The following is a 12,336-nucleotide window of genomic DNA, read 5'->3' on the forward strand; positions in this document are numbered from 1 at the left end:
CTCTCCTCCAAAAGTTATTTTGGTCAGGCCAATCTCGATTGTAAGTTCTCCGTCCATCCTCACTATATGTGTACCAACCTTGGTTCCCGCCCGCTTTTAAAAAACCTGGGAAAGAGCCCTTCTCTAGTCTTTTTCACCTCTTTGTTTTCATGAATACCCCCTATGACCTATTTTGTTAATAATTCCATCTCGGACGTCATCTTGGCCATGTTTTCATATCACTCTTGGTTCTTCTCCACTTATTATTTTGTTATCCTAAAATTTAAAGGAGACACTTGATCTTCTCTAGTTTACTAAGCACGATTGATTTTTGTCATCTCATCAAGAAGAGTAGATGCTATATCGAACGGTTGTTGCATGATTCCTCCTAGAACAAGCTGGTCAACCACACCTTTGTTGACTGAGTTGAGGCTCCAATAGAAATATTGTAACAACACATTACTTGGGAGTCCATGAGTTGGACATTGGAGCACCAACTTCTGAATCCTCAACCATGTCTCATGGATTGGTTTACCATCCACTCGCTTAAACTTCTGAATATTATCCCTCAACTTCACCATATTTGAGGGAGGGAAAAACCTTACATAAAATGCATCAGTGAGCTCCTTCTAAGAAGAGATTGAATCCCTTGGTAAATCAGCCAGCCACTTCGTTGCCTCCCCCATTAGAGAAAAGGGAAAGAAACAAAGTCGGACGACTCCTGAGTGATGTTCTTGAAAGAAAATGGCCCACATACATCCATTAAGTTTCAGATGTGGTCATGAGGATCTTCAGTAGCAAGACCTCCAAAGAGACCCTTCATTTGCAACAATTGCAATATAGTGCTAGTCACATGAAACACCGCATTACCCACAATCAGAGGCAATCAAATAGCACCCGCACTTCCCAACTGATCTTTATTGACATCGTGCAAGTTACCGATGTCATCATTTTTCCCAAGTTTGCTATCATTGCTCCTATTAACACTCATCTCTTCACTTGTTTAAGAGCAACCATCAAAGTACAAAAATAAGTTATTCAGCTAGAACAAAATAAGTTCACAACTAAAATTTAGTAAAAGAATTCTAAACACCACTCCCCGGGAGCGACGCCATTTTTGATAACACTCAACTACACTTCATCAGATTCTAAGTGTAGGCGGTCGCTAACAAATATAAACCCAACTAAGAGTTGGGGTCGATCCCACACGGAGTGATACAGTAAAGAATTCAATTATGAAGTGATATAGTGTTCTAATCGTTTGTAGACGCAGATATTTTCAAAAAACTAAAATAAATAACAAGGGGTTGACAATTTATGTCAAATTGGGAGATTTGAGTGACAGTTAACCACTACGAACAACTGGGAGAAACCAAGTAGAGGGTAGTTCTTGGGAGTGTTATCAATTGAATGCCAATTTCGCTAAATGGGTGATTTTTATTTACCTAAAATTGTTGAATCTTAGTGGGTAGGCTAGGCTTTAGGTGCAATAGTCATTTCCCAATCAACTATCATGAATCAAGCGAGTTCTCTCGAACCTCGACAAGCATAACACATACAAACAACCCAATACCTCGATCAATCTACTTTTTCAAGCTAGATTAGTAGGATTGAAGTTAGACCCACTTTCTCAAGCTAAGTATACAATAACCTAATCTCTACAATCATCAACTAATAGTTTTAACTCTAAATCTTCTTTCTCATGCAAGCTTAGAATGCTAGGCTAGAATTGCATTTGTAACTACAATTCATTAATTAAAACTCAACTATCAACTGAACCCACTTCAAATCAACAACAAAATCAGTAAATACTAACACTCATAAGTTAATTGAAATATTCAACTACATAATCACACCCCCAAGAATGGGGTTTTTAGCCAAACATCATAAAGAGCAAGAAATTGTTACCAATTATGTTTTACATCAGCTTGGGCAACAATCCACAAGTCTTCAAAATGTTCCAATTAAAGCTCAAAATCAAAATAAACCCTAAATCTCTATTCAAAAAGTCAAAGAACAATGTTTAGAATGTTAGGGATCAAAAACCCAGATCTAGACAATAAGGGAACCTGTATACTTCTTTTAAAATTTATATTTATACGTTCCCAGAATTTCAACTTAAGAGTCATTCAGCGAAATAAGTCGGGCATCGCCAACCTGGTCGACGATGAACCGAATGAGCCTTCCATCGCCTTCTTGGATTGATTTTTTACCCCTTCTTTGTTGTAACTTTAGGAGATCGAGGTAGGGCTCACCGACCTGTTAGGCAACGCGCAAAGTGCTTCTCTTCTCGACTTTTTGGCTTGCCTTTTCACCAACTACTCTGTAAATTTTGGTGGGCTAAACTGGCATCGCCGACCATTTCGGTGACTCACCAAAATACCCATCCAATCGCCAAGTTGGTATTGTCTATGGGCTGGCCTGCTGGAACTTTAGGCGAGTTGAAGGTCCACTCGGGGACTCACCGAGTAGCTTTGGCGAGCATCAGCCTTGCTTTTCTTCAGCTTTTTTAGTTTTTTCACTCCTTTTTTCCTGGTTATGCCCTTGCGTTGCTCTTTTTCCTTTATTGCTACTAATTAGCATTTTAACATCAATTTTAGAGCATAAAATAGGCATTGAGGACATGAAAAATTTGAATATTAAGCCCTAAATGAGTTGAAAACCCCAATTCATCAACGTCATATGTGGGCATGAGGTTTGATATTCTTCTGAATGTGTTAATTGGACCTTTTTTCTTTCTCGACACTTATTGGTGAATCCATTGTGGCTAACAGAGTCTATAGAACTTGTCCCATCTCCTTATTCCTTAGCGTCACTCATGTTGATCTTGTACAACTTGATATCCTAGGTTTTTATGTTACTATTTGTATGGATTGCTTGCAGTCTTTTTATGATTTTATTGATTGTAGAACTCGAGTGGTCAAGTTTTAGCTTCTAAATGAGCCTATCCTAGAGTGGAAATGGGAGAATTTTATGCCTAAGAGGCAGATTTTTTCTTGTCTAAAAGCTACGAAGATGATTTCTAAGGGTGCATATACCATCAAGTTAGGGTGAGGGGCATGGATTCTGAAACCCCTACTCTTGAGTCAGTCCCCACTGTAAATGAGTTTCTGGAAGTGTTTCCTGATGATCTACCCGATATTCCTCCCGAAAAAGAAATAGACTTCAATTTTGATATTCTCCTAGATATGCAATCTATCTCTATTCCTCCATACCGAATGGATCCGACATAACTTAAAGAACTAAAAGAGCAATTGAAAGATTTGTTGGATAAGGGTTTCATCCGACCGAGTATCTCTCCATGAGGTGCTCCAGTTTTGTTTGTTCAAAAGAAAGATGGTTCACTTCGTATGTGCATTGACTACCGGAAATTGAACAAGGTTACCATTAAGAATAAATATGCTCTTCCAAGGGTAGATGATTTTTTTAACCAACTACAAGCAACAAGTTACTTCTCTAATATTGAACTCCAATCGAGTTATCACCAATTGAAGGTAAAAGAAGATGACATTTTGAAAACAACTTTCCAAACTCGGTATGGTCACTTTGAGTTTTTGGTGATGTCTTGTGGCTTGACTATGCTCCGGCCGCAGTTATGGATTTCATGAATTAGGTGTTTAGACAATACCTAGCTATGTTTGTGATTGTGTTTATCGATGACATATTGATCTGCTCAAGCAGTAAAGATGAGCATACCGTTCATTTAAGGATTGTGTTAGAAGTCCTCAAGGACCAACAACTTTTTCCAAAGTTTAGTAAGTGCGAGTTTTAGGTAAGATGAGTGGCTTTTCATGGTCACATTGTTTCCAGAAAGGGCATTGAGGTAGATCCATGGAAGACATATGCGGTTAAGAGTTGTCCTAGACCTATATCCCCTTTAGATATTAGAAGTTTCTTGGGTTTGGACGATTACTATAGAAGGTTTGTGGAAGGGTTTTCTTCGATTGCCTCTCCATTGATGGCATTGACCCAAAAGAAAGAAAAATTCTTATGGTCGAAAGCATATGAAAAGAGTTTTCAGGAATTGAAAGATAGACTTACTTCAGCTCTATTATTGACTTTACTGGAAGGAACCGATGGGTTTATTGTCTATTGCGATGCTTCAAGAATTTGGTTAGGATGTATCCTTATGAAAAATGGGAAAGTCATTGCCTATGCCTCAAGGCAACTTAAGGTGCACAAAAAGAACTATCCAACCCATGATTTAGAACTAGCGGCAGTTGTGTATGCTTTAAAGATTTGGAGGCATTACTTATATGGTGCTTCCCCTTCTTTTTTAAACTCCTAAAACCAAGGTTCGACTTGCATGTGTTAAGCATATAGTCTGAGTAGCATGATGTTCACTTCTTAGCGCTTAGGCAACTACCTAAAAGTAAGCTTTGCGCTCTTTTTCTCTTACATAACAACGATTGAGGAGATAGTAAGCATGACTTTCTATGCAATGATTTCTTCTTCTCTTATGATTTCTCAAGTCATGTCGATGTTTTTACTGACCACAAAAGTTTGCAATATGTGTTTAACCAGAAAGATCTAAATCTTCGTCTAATAAGGTGGCTTGAATGACTTAATGATTTTATATGAGTGTTCTCTCTCACCCCGACAAAACAAATGTAGTGGCGGATTCTCTTAGTCGATTGACAATGTGAAGTGTTTCTCATATAAAGGATAATAAGAACGACTTGGTGCGAGATGTTCATAGATTGGCCCGAATGGGTGTTAGGTTGGTTGACTCTAGTAAATGTGGTTTTGTGGTCCATAATGGTTCAGAATCATCCTTTATGTCATAAGTGAAATCAAAGCAAAGTCTTGATCCAAATTTGGTTGAATTAAAGGAAACGGTGCTTAAAACGTTTGTTGAGGCTTTCTTTCACGGGGGAGATGGTGAGCTTCGTTATCACGGCCCTTTGTGTGTTCCCAATATAGATGACTTGAGAGAGTAGATCTTATTAGAAGCCCATAGTTCTTGATATTCCATTCACCCTGTAGACAACAAGATGTACTGTGACTTGCGGGAGGTAATTGGTCGAATGGGATGAAGAAGGATATTGCAAAATTTGTGGCTAAGTGTCCTAATTTTCAACAAGTGAAAGTTGAGCATCAGAAATTGGGAGGTTTGTCCCAAGACATTTGTATACCTACTTGGAAGTGTGAAGACTTGAATATGGACATCATTGTTGGTTTACCCTGCACTCGGTAGCAACATGACTCGATTTGAGTTATAGTAGATCGAATGACAAAATTGGCTCATTTCATTCCCGTCAAAGTTTCTTATTCGGCGGAGGACTACACTAAGTTGTACTTGAGAGAAATTGTTAGGTTACATGGAGTACCCTTATTATCTCTGATCATGGTACCCAATTCCCTTCTCAATTTTGTAAATCTTTCCAAAAGGGGCTTGGTACTCGTGTTAAGCTTAGTACAACCTTTCATCCTCAAACCGATGGGAAAGCGGAGCATACTATCCAATCTTTGGAAGATATGATAAGAGCGTGTTTAATTGACTTCAAGGGTAATTGGGATGATCACTAGCCTTAGATTGAATTTGCATACACTAATAGCTATCACTCAAGTATTGGATGGTTCCATTTGAGGCTCTATATGGTAGGAGGGTAGATCTCTGATAGGCTAGTTTGAAGTGGGTGTAATTACTTTGATAGGTCCCGAGTTGGTATATGAGGCTATGGAGAAAGTTTGGCTTATTAGAGAAAGGTCAAAAATTACTCAAAGTCGACAAAAGTCCTATGCCGATGTTAAAAGAAGAGATCTTGAATTCAATGTGAATGATTGGGTCTACTTGAAAATTTTACCCATGAAAGGTATGACGAGATTTGGAAAGAAATGGAATCTTAGTCCCCGTTATGTGGGCCCATATCAGATTTTGCTGCGTATTGGTAAAGTTACTTATGAACTTGAATTGCCTAATGACTTCACATTCATGCATCCGATTTTCCATGCCTCATTGTTGAAGAAATGTGTTGGTGATCCTACCTTTATATTACCATTTTAGAGTCTTTGGATAAAGGATAACCTTTCTTATGAAGAAGTTCTAGTTGAGATCTTAGACCGACAAGTTTGAAAAATGAGAAATAAAGAAACTTCTTCGGTGAAGGTTCTTTGGAGGAATTAGTTAGTTTAGGGTGATACTTGGGAGGCAGAGGCTGATATGTTATCCCGTTATCCTCATCTCTTTCCCTCCATCCCTAATCTAGCTTGAGGTATTCAATTCCTCATGTTTTACTTTTTTGGTTTCATGTATCTTAGATATTGCCATGATTTCCTCATTATGCATGTTCATGAAAAACTTGATTTTTGAGAAAAATGAGTTAGCTTGATTGATTTCTTCATATTTATGTGCATTTGAGTATGAGTTGCATATAGACCTTATGAAATGATGTTTTGAACATGTTTTAGCTTGGAGTTTATGTTTCCTCCTCGGATATGTGGATTGATGTGATTGCATTCATATTGGGCTGTTAGGTTTAAGTTCCTACCCTCCATATGATGTCTTGAATCCCATTCGAGGACCAATGTTCCCAAGTGGGATATATTGTAACACCTCGTATTTGGAAATAAGGAATATTTTAGTTTTTCCAAAAGCCTGGTGCAAGAACAGATGGAGCCACCGACGGTCCGTTGGTGGGACCACGTACCATAGGTGGGACCGTTGTTGGAAAGTCCAAATTGAGTTGAAATATCTAGTCCTAGTACTTTTTGAGGGTTCACCAAGACGGTCCGTCATTCAAGGTTCGAGCCTTAAGTAGGTCTCGTAGGAGAGTCCCAGACTTAGTGAGATTCTAGGACAAAAAGTTGGGACCCACACACCGTACATAGGGTCCCGACATTGGGGGTCCAAATATGGTTGTCTCTGAACCCTCCGACGGTCGACCAAGACGGTCAGTGGTATGGCCTATTGATTATAGGTCAAATCGTAGGCGAGGATCGGTAGTTATTTTAAGGGGCTTCTTGGTATTTTCCTTAATCGTTTTAACCCAATACTATGTCGTTTTACCTTTTACCCAAAGCTCTATATAATGATTTTTAACCCCAGAACACCCAATACAATTTACTCTCCTAAATTCCCAAAAGATGAACAAGTCATCCTCTCAAATATTTCTCTCTCTTAGGAAGATGAAGAAGAAGACTAGGGTTTCAAGGTTAAGTCTCTAAATCCTCCATTCCTTGCAATCTTTTGGCGTCAAGTTATGATAATCTTCACCTATGGAGCTCTTTCCTCCATAGGGTTCCTAAATTCTCCAATTTTACAAGTTAGAAATCTGTAACTGAAGTTAGGGTTTTCTTCAATGTCATGGGTTCCTTTCAATGTTGATTCAATTAATTGTTTTATGAACTATTATGCACGAAATGAGATAATTCTATGTTATAAGATGAACTCCCATGAACTCATGCTTGACCCATATTTTCTAGACTATGATGATTGAAAGTGGGTTTTGAATTACGAAAGATGTATTTAAGAAGATATGCATGTTCCTATCAAATTGATGAAAATGATCTAAGTTGCTTTGAGAGTAAAGCATAAATGTTGTTGGTTTTGATTGTTGTGGAAGGATTTCTCACATATTACTCAATATATGAATGTGAATGGGTTTTCTCACATAAAGGATTCTTAGAGTTAAAGGTTTTCTCAACTAAACTACGAATCAAGTTTTAGGATCTATTCTAATGGTCAGACAAGAGGGGATTACCCATGTCCTCGTAATGATTAGATAAGAGGAGATTACCCATGTCCCTTAAAGATAAGATGAATATGATTAATGATTGTTCTGTGGGAATTATTCTCAGCACCGAGTGGACAAGTGAAGATTACCCGTGTCCCATAAACTATGTTGCACTATAAGTTTTCTTAGATAGACATTAGCTAATGGATTCACTTAGGCTAGAAGTTATGGTTCTTACCTTTGCAAGTAAGGACACCCCTTTTTGGTGTGGGGTCGACACTGGATTCCATGTTATATCTCACATGGTCTTTATGACCATAATGATGAACTAAAGTTACTTCTAGAAGTATCTCACACGTGTTTAAAGATGATTTTACTTACATTGACCATGGTTATGATTACGCTTCTAATCTTTTATCTTATTTTTTAAACTTGGTCTTTGCATATTGCGAAAGGTCCCTTTTAGCATGATTTGGTAACTTTTATGCATGGCTATCATACTTGATATATTCTTGTACTAATGCATATTCTAAAACTGTTGGGTGCAATGCTCTGATTCTGTATCCCTGTGGCTAGTGATCACTTTGGTAGTCTTGAGTAGTGGTGAGTCCTCATGTTCCCATGATCGAACGTTTTATTGTTTTCTGGCTTTACTTTTCAGATAGTGTATGTGATGTATATGTTACTTCCGAATCACTCATGATGTAATAGATGGCTTTGAGACTATTTAGACTTTCGCTTCATTTTTTAATTACTCTTTATGATATAACTATCTTTTGAACTTTCTAATTCTATTATCTTGTTTATGCATGCTAAGTATCTTGTGTAGGGCTTCTCGGGGTCCTATAAGCCATGTCACATCTAGGGTATACATTGGGCCGTGATATTTAAGATAACCCAACCTATCCATGATTTTCAAGCACTATTGAGCAACACATTTACCCGTTTGTGACATCAATTCCAATCTCTGCACCCCTGGATTGCTTTCTTTTTGGCTGATTCTCTAATGCTTTAGTTTAATTGGGACTCTTGCTATCAATTTTTTTTCCGTAATTTTGGTGGAGTCATCCACTCATTGTTCTTACGTGGTGCAAATGAATTGATTTACAACTTTAATTTCTTGATATAATTTCCTGCACTATATTACTTCCTGTGGGGTTCGACCCCGACTCTTAGTTGGGTATTTTAATTAACAACAATCACTTATTCTCTTAATATTTTTAGGATAGTTTGAGCGTTATCAAATTTTGTAGTGAGATTTTATTGATTGAGTGTATATTAAAGAGGAGCAAGACACGTGACTACTACAATGGTACCGATTCTTACTTGGTTAGAGTTATAGAGTGTGTTACTTTTTCTATCGACCTGGTCAACAAAAGAATGCATATTGCTTGGGTTAGAGACCGAACAAATTTAGTAATGTTTTGTAGTTATTCCATGGGTAGAAATTGGCAGGCTATTTGGGTACGATCTTCTCGGTAGGTATGATGTGTTGTAGTTGTGGATCTAATGGATTTTCACGGTGTGGTATTAGTGGTATATGAAAATGGATATGTTGATTGTCAAGTACGAATACTAACTAATTAAGGATTTATCAGTTGTATCACATGCTCGTATAATTATATTCAATGTTGCATTCATATTTTAGAAACCAACTAGTTTGTTACTAAGATGCTTAGGTTAAGCATTGTTTATAAGGAAGATTTTAGTTGTAGATTTTTGGTATGGTATTAATGCGTTTAGGTTGTGAAGTGTATCTCGGAGATTCTGAATAAGGACCAGTGATTTCATCATAAGCTCCAAGAGAGTGGATCGATATCGGAATGGGCAGCTTATGGGTAAAAAAAATGTCCCAACTAGTATAATTGTGTGAAGGCAATTGATGATTTTAGTAAGACAATGCATATAAAATTGAGTTAGTCCTTTAAATTTTGTTGGTATAACTGGTTTATGGTCTCATGTCGATGATAAGGTTGACTTTGAGGTGATGGCAAAGGCTACTGAGTATAACAATAATAAGAGTTTGTGATGGATTATGACCAGGATACAACTATATGATAATGACAGTAAATTAAATGGATTCAATATGGTAATAATGATTTATGGGTATCTAAAGTTGTGGTTTGCTACTATTTGGTGAGTAGTGTGGTCGTATAGAAAATTGTATAATATGTTAACACACAACTCGAATGGAATTAAAATGAGCTAGAGTCATAAATGGAAAGAATAAGTGGGATGTAGTTTAGCCTTCAGAAGGAGGTGAGAACAATGATATTTACTCTTATTGCAAGGGACAAAGATGTATCGTTAGAGAGAGCGGAGAATTGGGATCAACAACACGTGATTCCATCTCTTTTGCTCTTGTTAAGGTGATAGTGTTACATGTCATTCATATGGGTTAGAAACTGTTTGATAAGATTTCAGAAAGAAGTCTACAGATGTTCAACTCGATTGTGGTGATAACTTCTTTGTGGTTTTGATTTTGGTAACTGGTATGGTTGGAATTAGAATTCAAGTTTTTCATTGTAAGTTTATGATCATGGTAGTATGTTTTGTCAATGTGTGGATAGGTAAGGTATGAAATGATCGATCAAATTGAGTATTGAGAATTTTGAAGTACTTGTGCATGGTTTGGATCGTAAAGTTTGTTACTTTTGATTGTGAAATGACCTAAGAAAGGGTTTCAGTTAAAAGTGTTGGTACAAGGTAAAATTTTCATGGGTTGTTGGTCAAATGATAAGATTGGTAACCAAGTTAGCGAGAGGAACAAGGGTCTGTTGTGTTGATGAGTTCAAGGTATTTGAAATTTGCATCATGGGAAGAATTTAAGAAGGGTTAAGGAATAAGACCTCTCATATATACCTTTGGTTCGGAGTTGAAGGTTGTATTGATTTTCTCTTTTGAGTATAGATATGACTATGAGATGTGAACATGTTTAGCATAGACTTACTAAGAGTTATCAATAATTTTATGAAGATTGAGTTTTTATTTGGGTGACAAATAATGATGTGTGGAAGATTTTGTGTTGTTATGTGGGGCTAGATTGTTCAAATTATAGTAGGTGACTTATAAATGTGCAATGGTATGTACCTATAATTCTATATGGTTATTGAGGATTTTGAGGGGATTAAAACTACTCTGTTAAATGGGACTACACAAACTGTTATGATGCATTACATAGAAACTTGATAGTAAATAAAGATTATGTGCTCATAGTATACATAATTATTGGAGTGACCAAGAATTTCCCTAAGTTTCGACATAAGTATATGACGGTGTGAATGGTATTTGAAACTTGGCATGTGAAAGATTGCATGAGTCGACTTTAGGTAATACAATAGCTTTATCTCAATGGGAATGTATTACTAGATTTGAAATTAGTGTTATCAGCCTTGGATGGAACCCGTGTCTGTCATAGAATGCTTGCATGGAACGAAATGAGCCATAATTTAGAATTTTTAGAGGCGGCAATATATTTTCTAAAAAGACATTGATACTAGTGAAAGTTTGAGAGCAAGGTAAATGGCAGGTGTGGTTATGATGCTCTGTTAGTATTAAGAGTGTTGGTTTCAATGGAATACTGTTAGAAGTGTGTAGGGTTTGATAAATTGAGTATGTGTATTATTATAGTGGGGACTAGACTAATTGATTGTGGTAGCTAGCTAAATATCAAAGAGATGGAGTCAGATGAACAGAAATGTTTGATATTGGCACTATGGAGAGAGTATTTTGTGTTACTACCACCTACTTTGTTTGAATATGGTTTGTGAGCCTATGCCCACACATGTATTCACATCTATGGGTGAATCCCTAGAGGTGGATCGGGTGTACTGATCCTATGATTGTCCTCTTATTAGGGTGGCATTCTTAGGTAGACTTGGCATTTCAGTTATGGAAAATTTGGTGTTGTTTGGGATTGTTGAGTATACTAGTAGTTCTACACGCACAACCTTGCTTATGAGAACTTATAGAAGAGATACTATGAAGAGTTACAATTCTCTAAGAGTGTCGTTATAGGTTCTGCATTGTGGGGTGTATCATATGTTGGGTGGTTACTTGATCATTTCCTTCTTTAGGGCAGCTGAGTTTGATTCTCCCTTAATGACTACCCGATGTCTAAATATCCAATTTTGACTTAAGCTTATGGAAATATTGTGTTGTGACAAGGGAATCTTGATAAGATCTATGACGCTTTGTGCATTATGAGTGTGTGGTGGTTGGTTCAGGTTAAATTTTGGTTGTCGCAAGTAGTGATTTATAATTTTATCGTGGTTATGTGAGAAAAGATTCGTCCTGGTGGTTATGTTATGGTCCTGAGGGTTTCGGTTTACATGTATTGGGTTGATGGATTAGTCTATGGCTTGATAATCACTCTTGATTTGTAGATCTACCAAATTTTGATTTAAAAGTTCAGTTCGTAGTAGTTGACTTTGATGGAGTGGTCTTAAGGAGGATCTCACTTGGAGAGATAATCACTGATTCTGGAAGATCATACCTCAAGCTTTTGGTAACTTCTTCTTCTTCTTCTTCTTCTTCTTCTTCTTCTTCTCCTCCTCCTCCTCCTCCTTCTTCCTCCTCCTCCTCCTCCTCCTCCTCCTCCTCCTCCTCCTCCCGCTCCCGCTCCCGCGCTCCCGCTCCCGCGCTCCCGCTCCCGCTCCCGCTCCCGCTCCCGCGCTCCCGC

General features: G+C 37.5%; 1 protein-coding gene across 2 annotated transcripts in view; it reads left to right on the top strand.

The window, feature by feature from the left end:
• LOC125846589 (uncharacterized) overlaps positions 1-12,336 on the top strand; it is a 656,804-nt gene that overhangs the window by 308,366 nt on the left and 336,102 nt on the right. The gene's annotated exons all lie outside the window — the stretch shown is intronic.

Source organism: Solanum stenotomum, chromosome 12, assembly GCF_019186545.1.
Source record: "Solanum stenotomum isolate F172 chromosome 12, ASM1918654v1, whole genome shotgun sequence".
In the NCBI taxonomy this organism is placed as follows: Eukaryota; Viridiplantae; Streptophyta; class Magnoliopsida; order Solanales; family Solanaceae; genus Solanum; species Solanum stenotomum.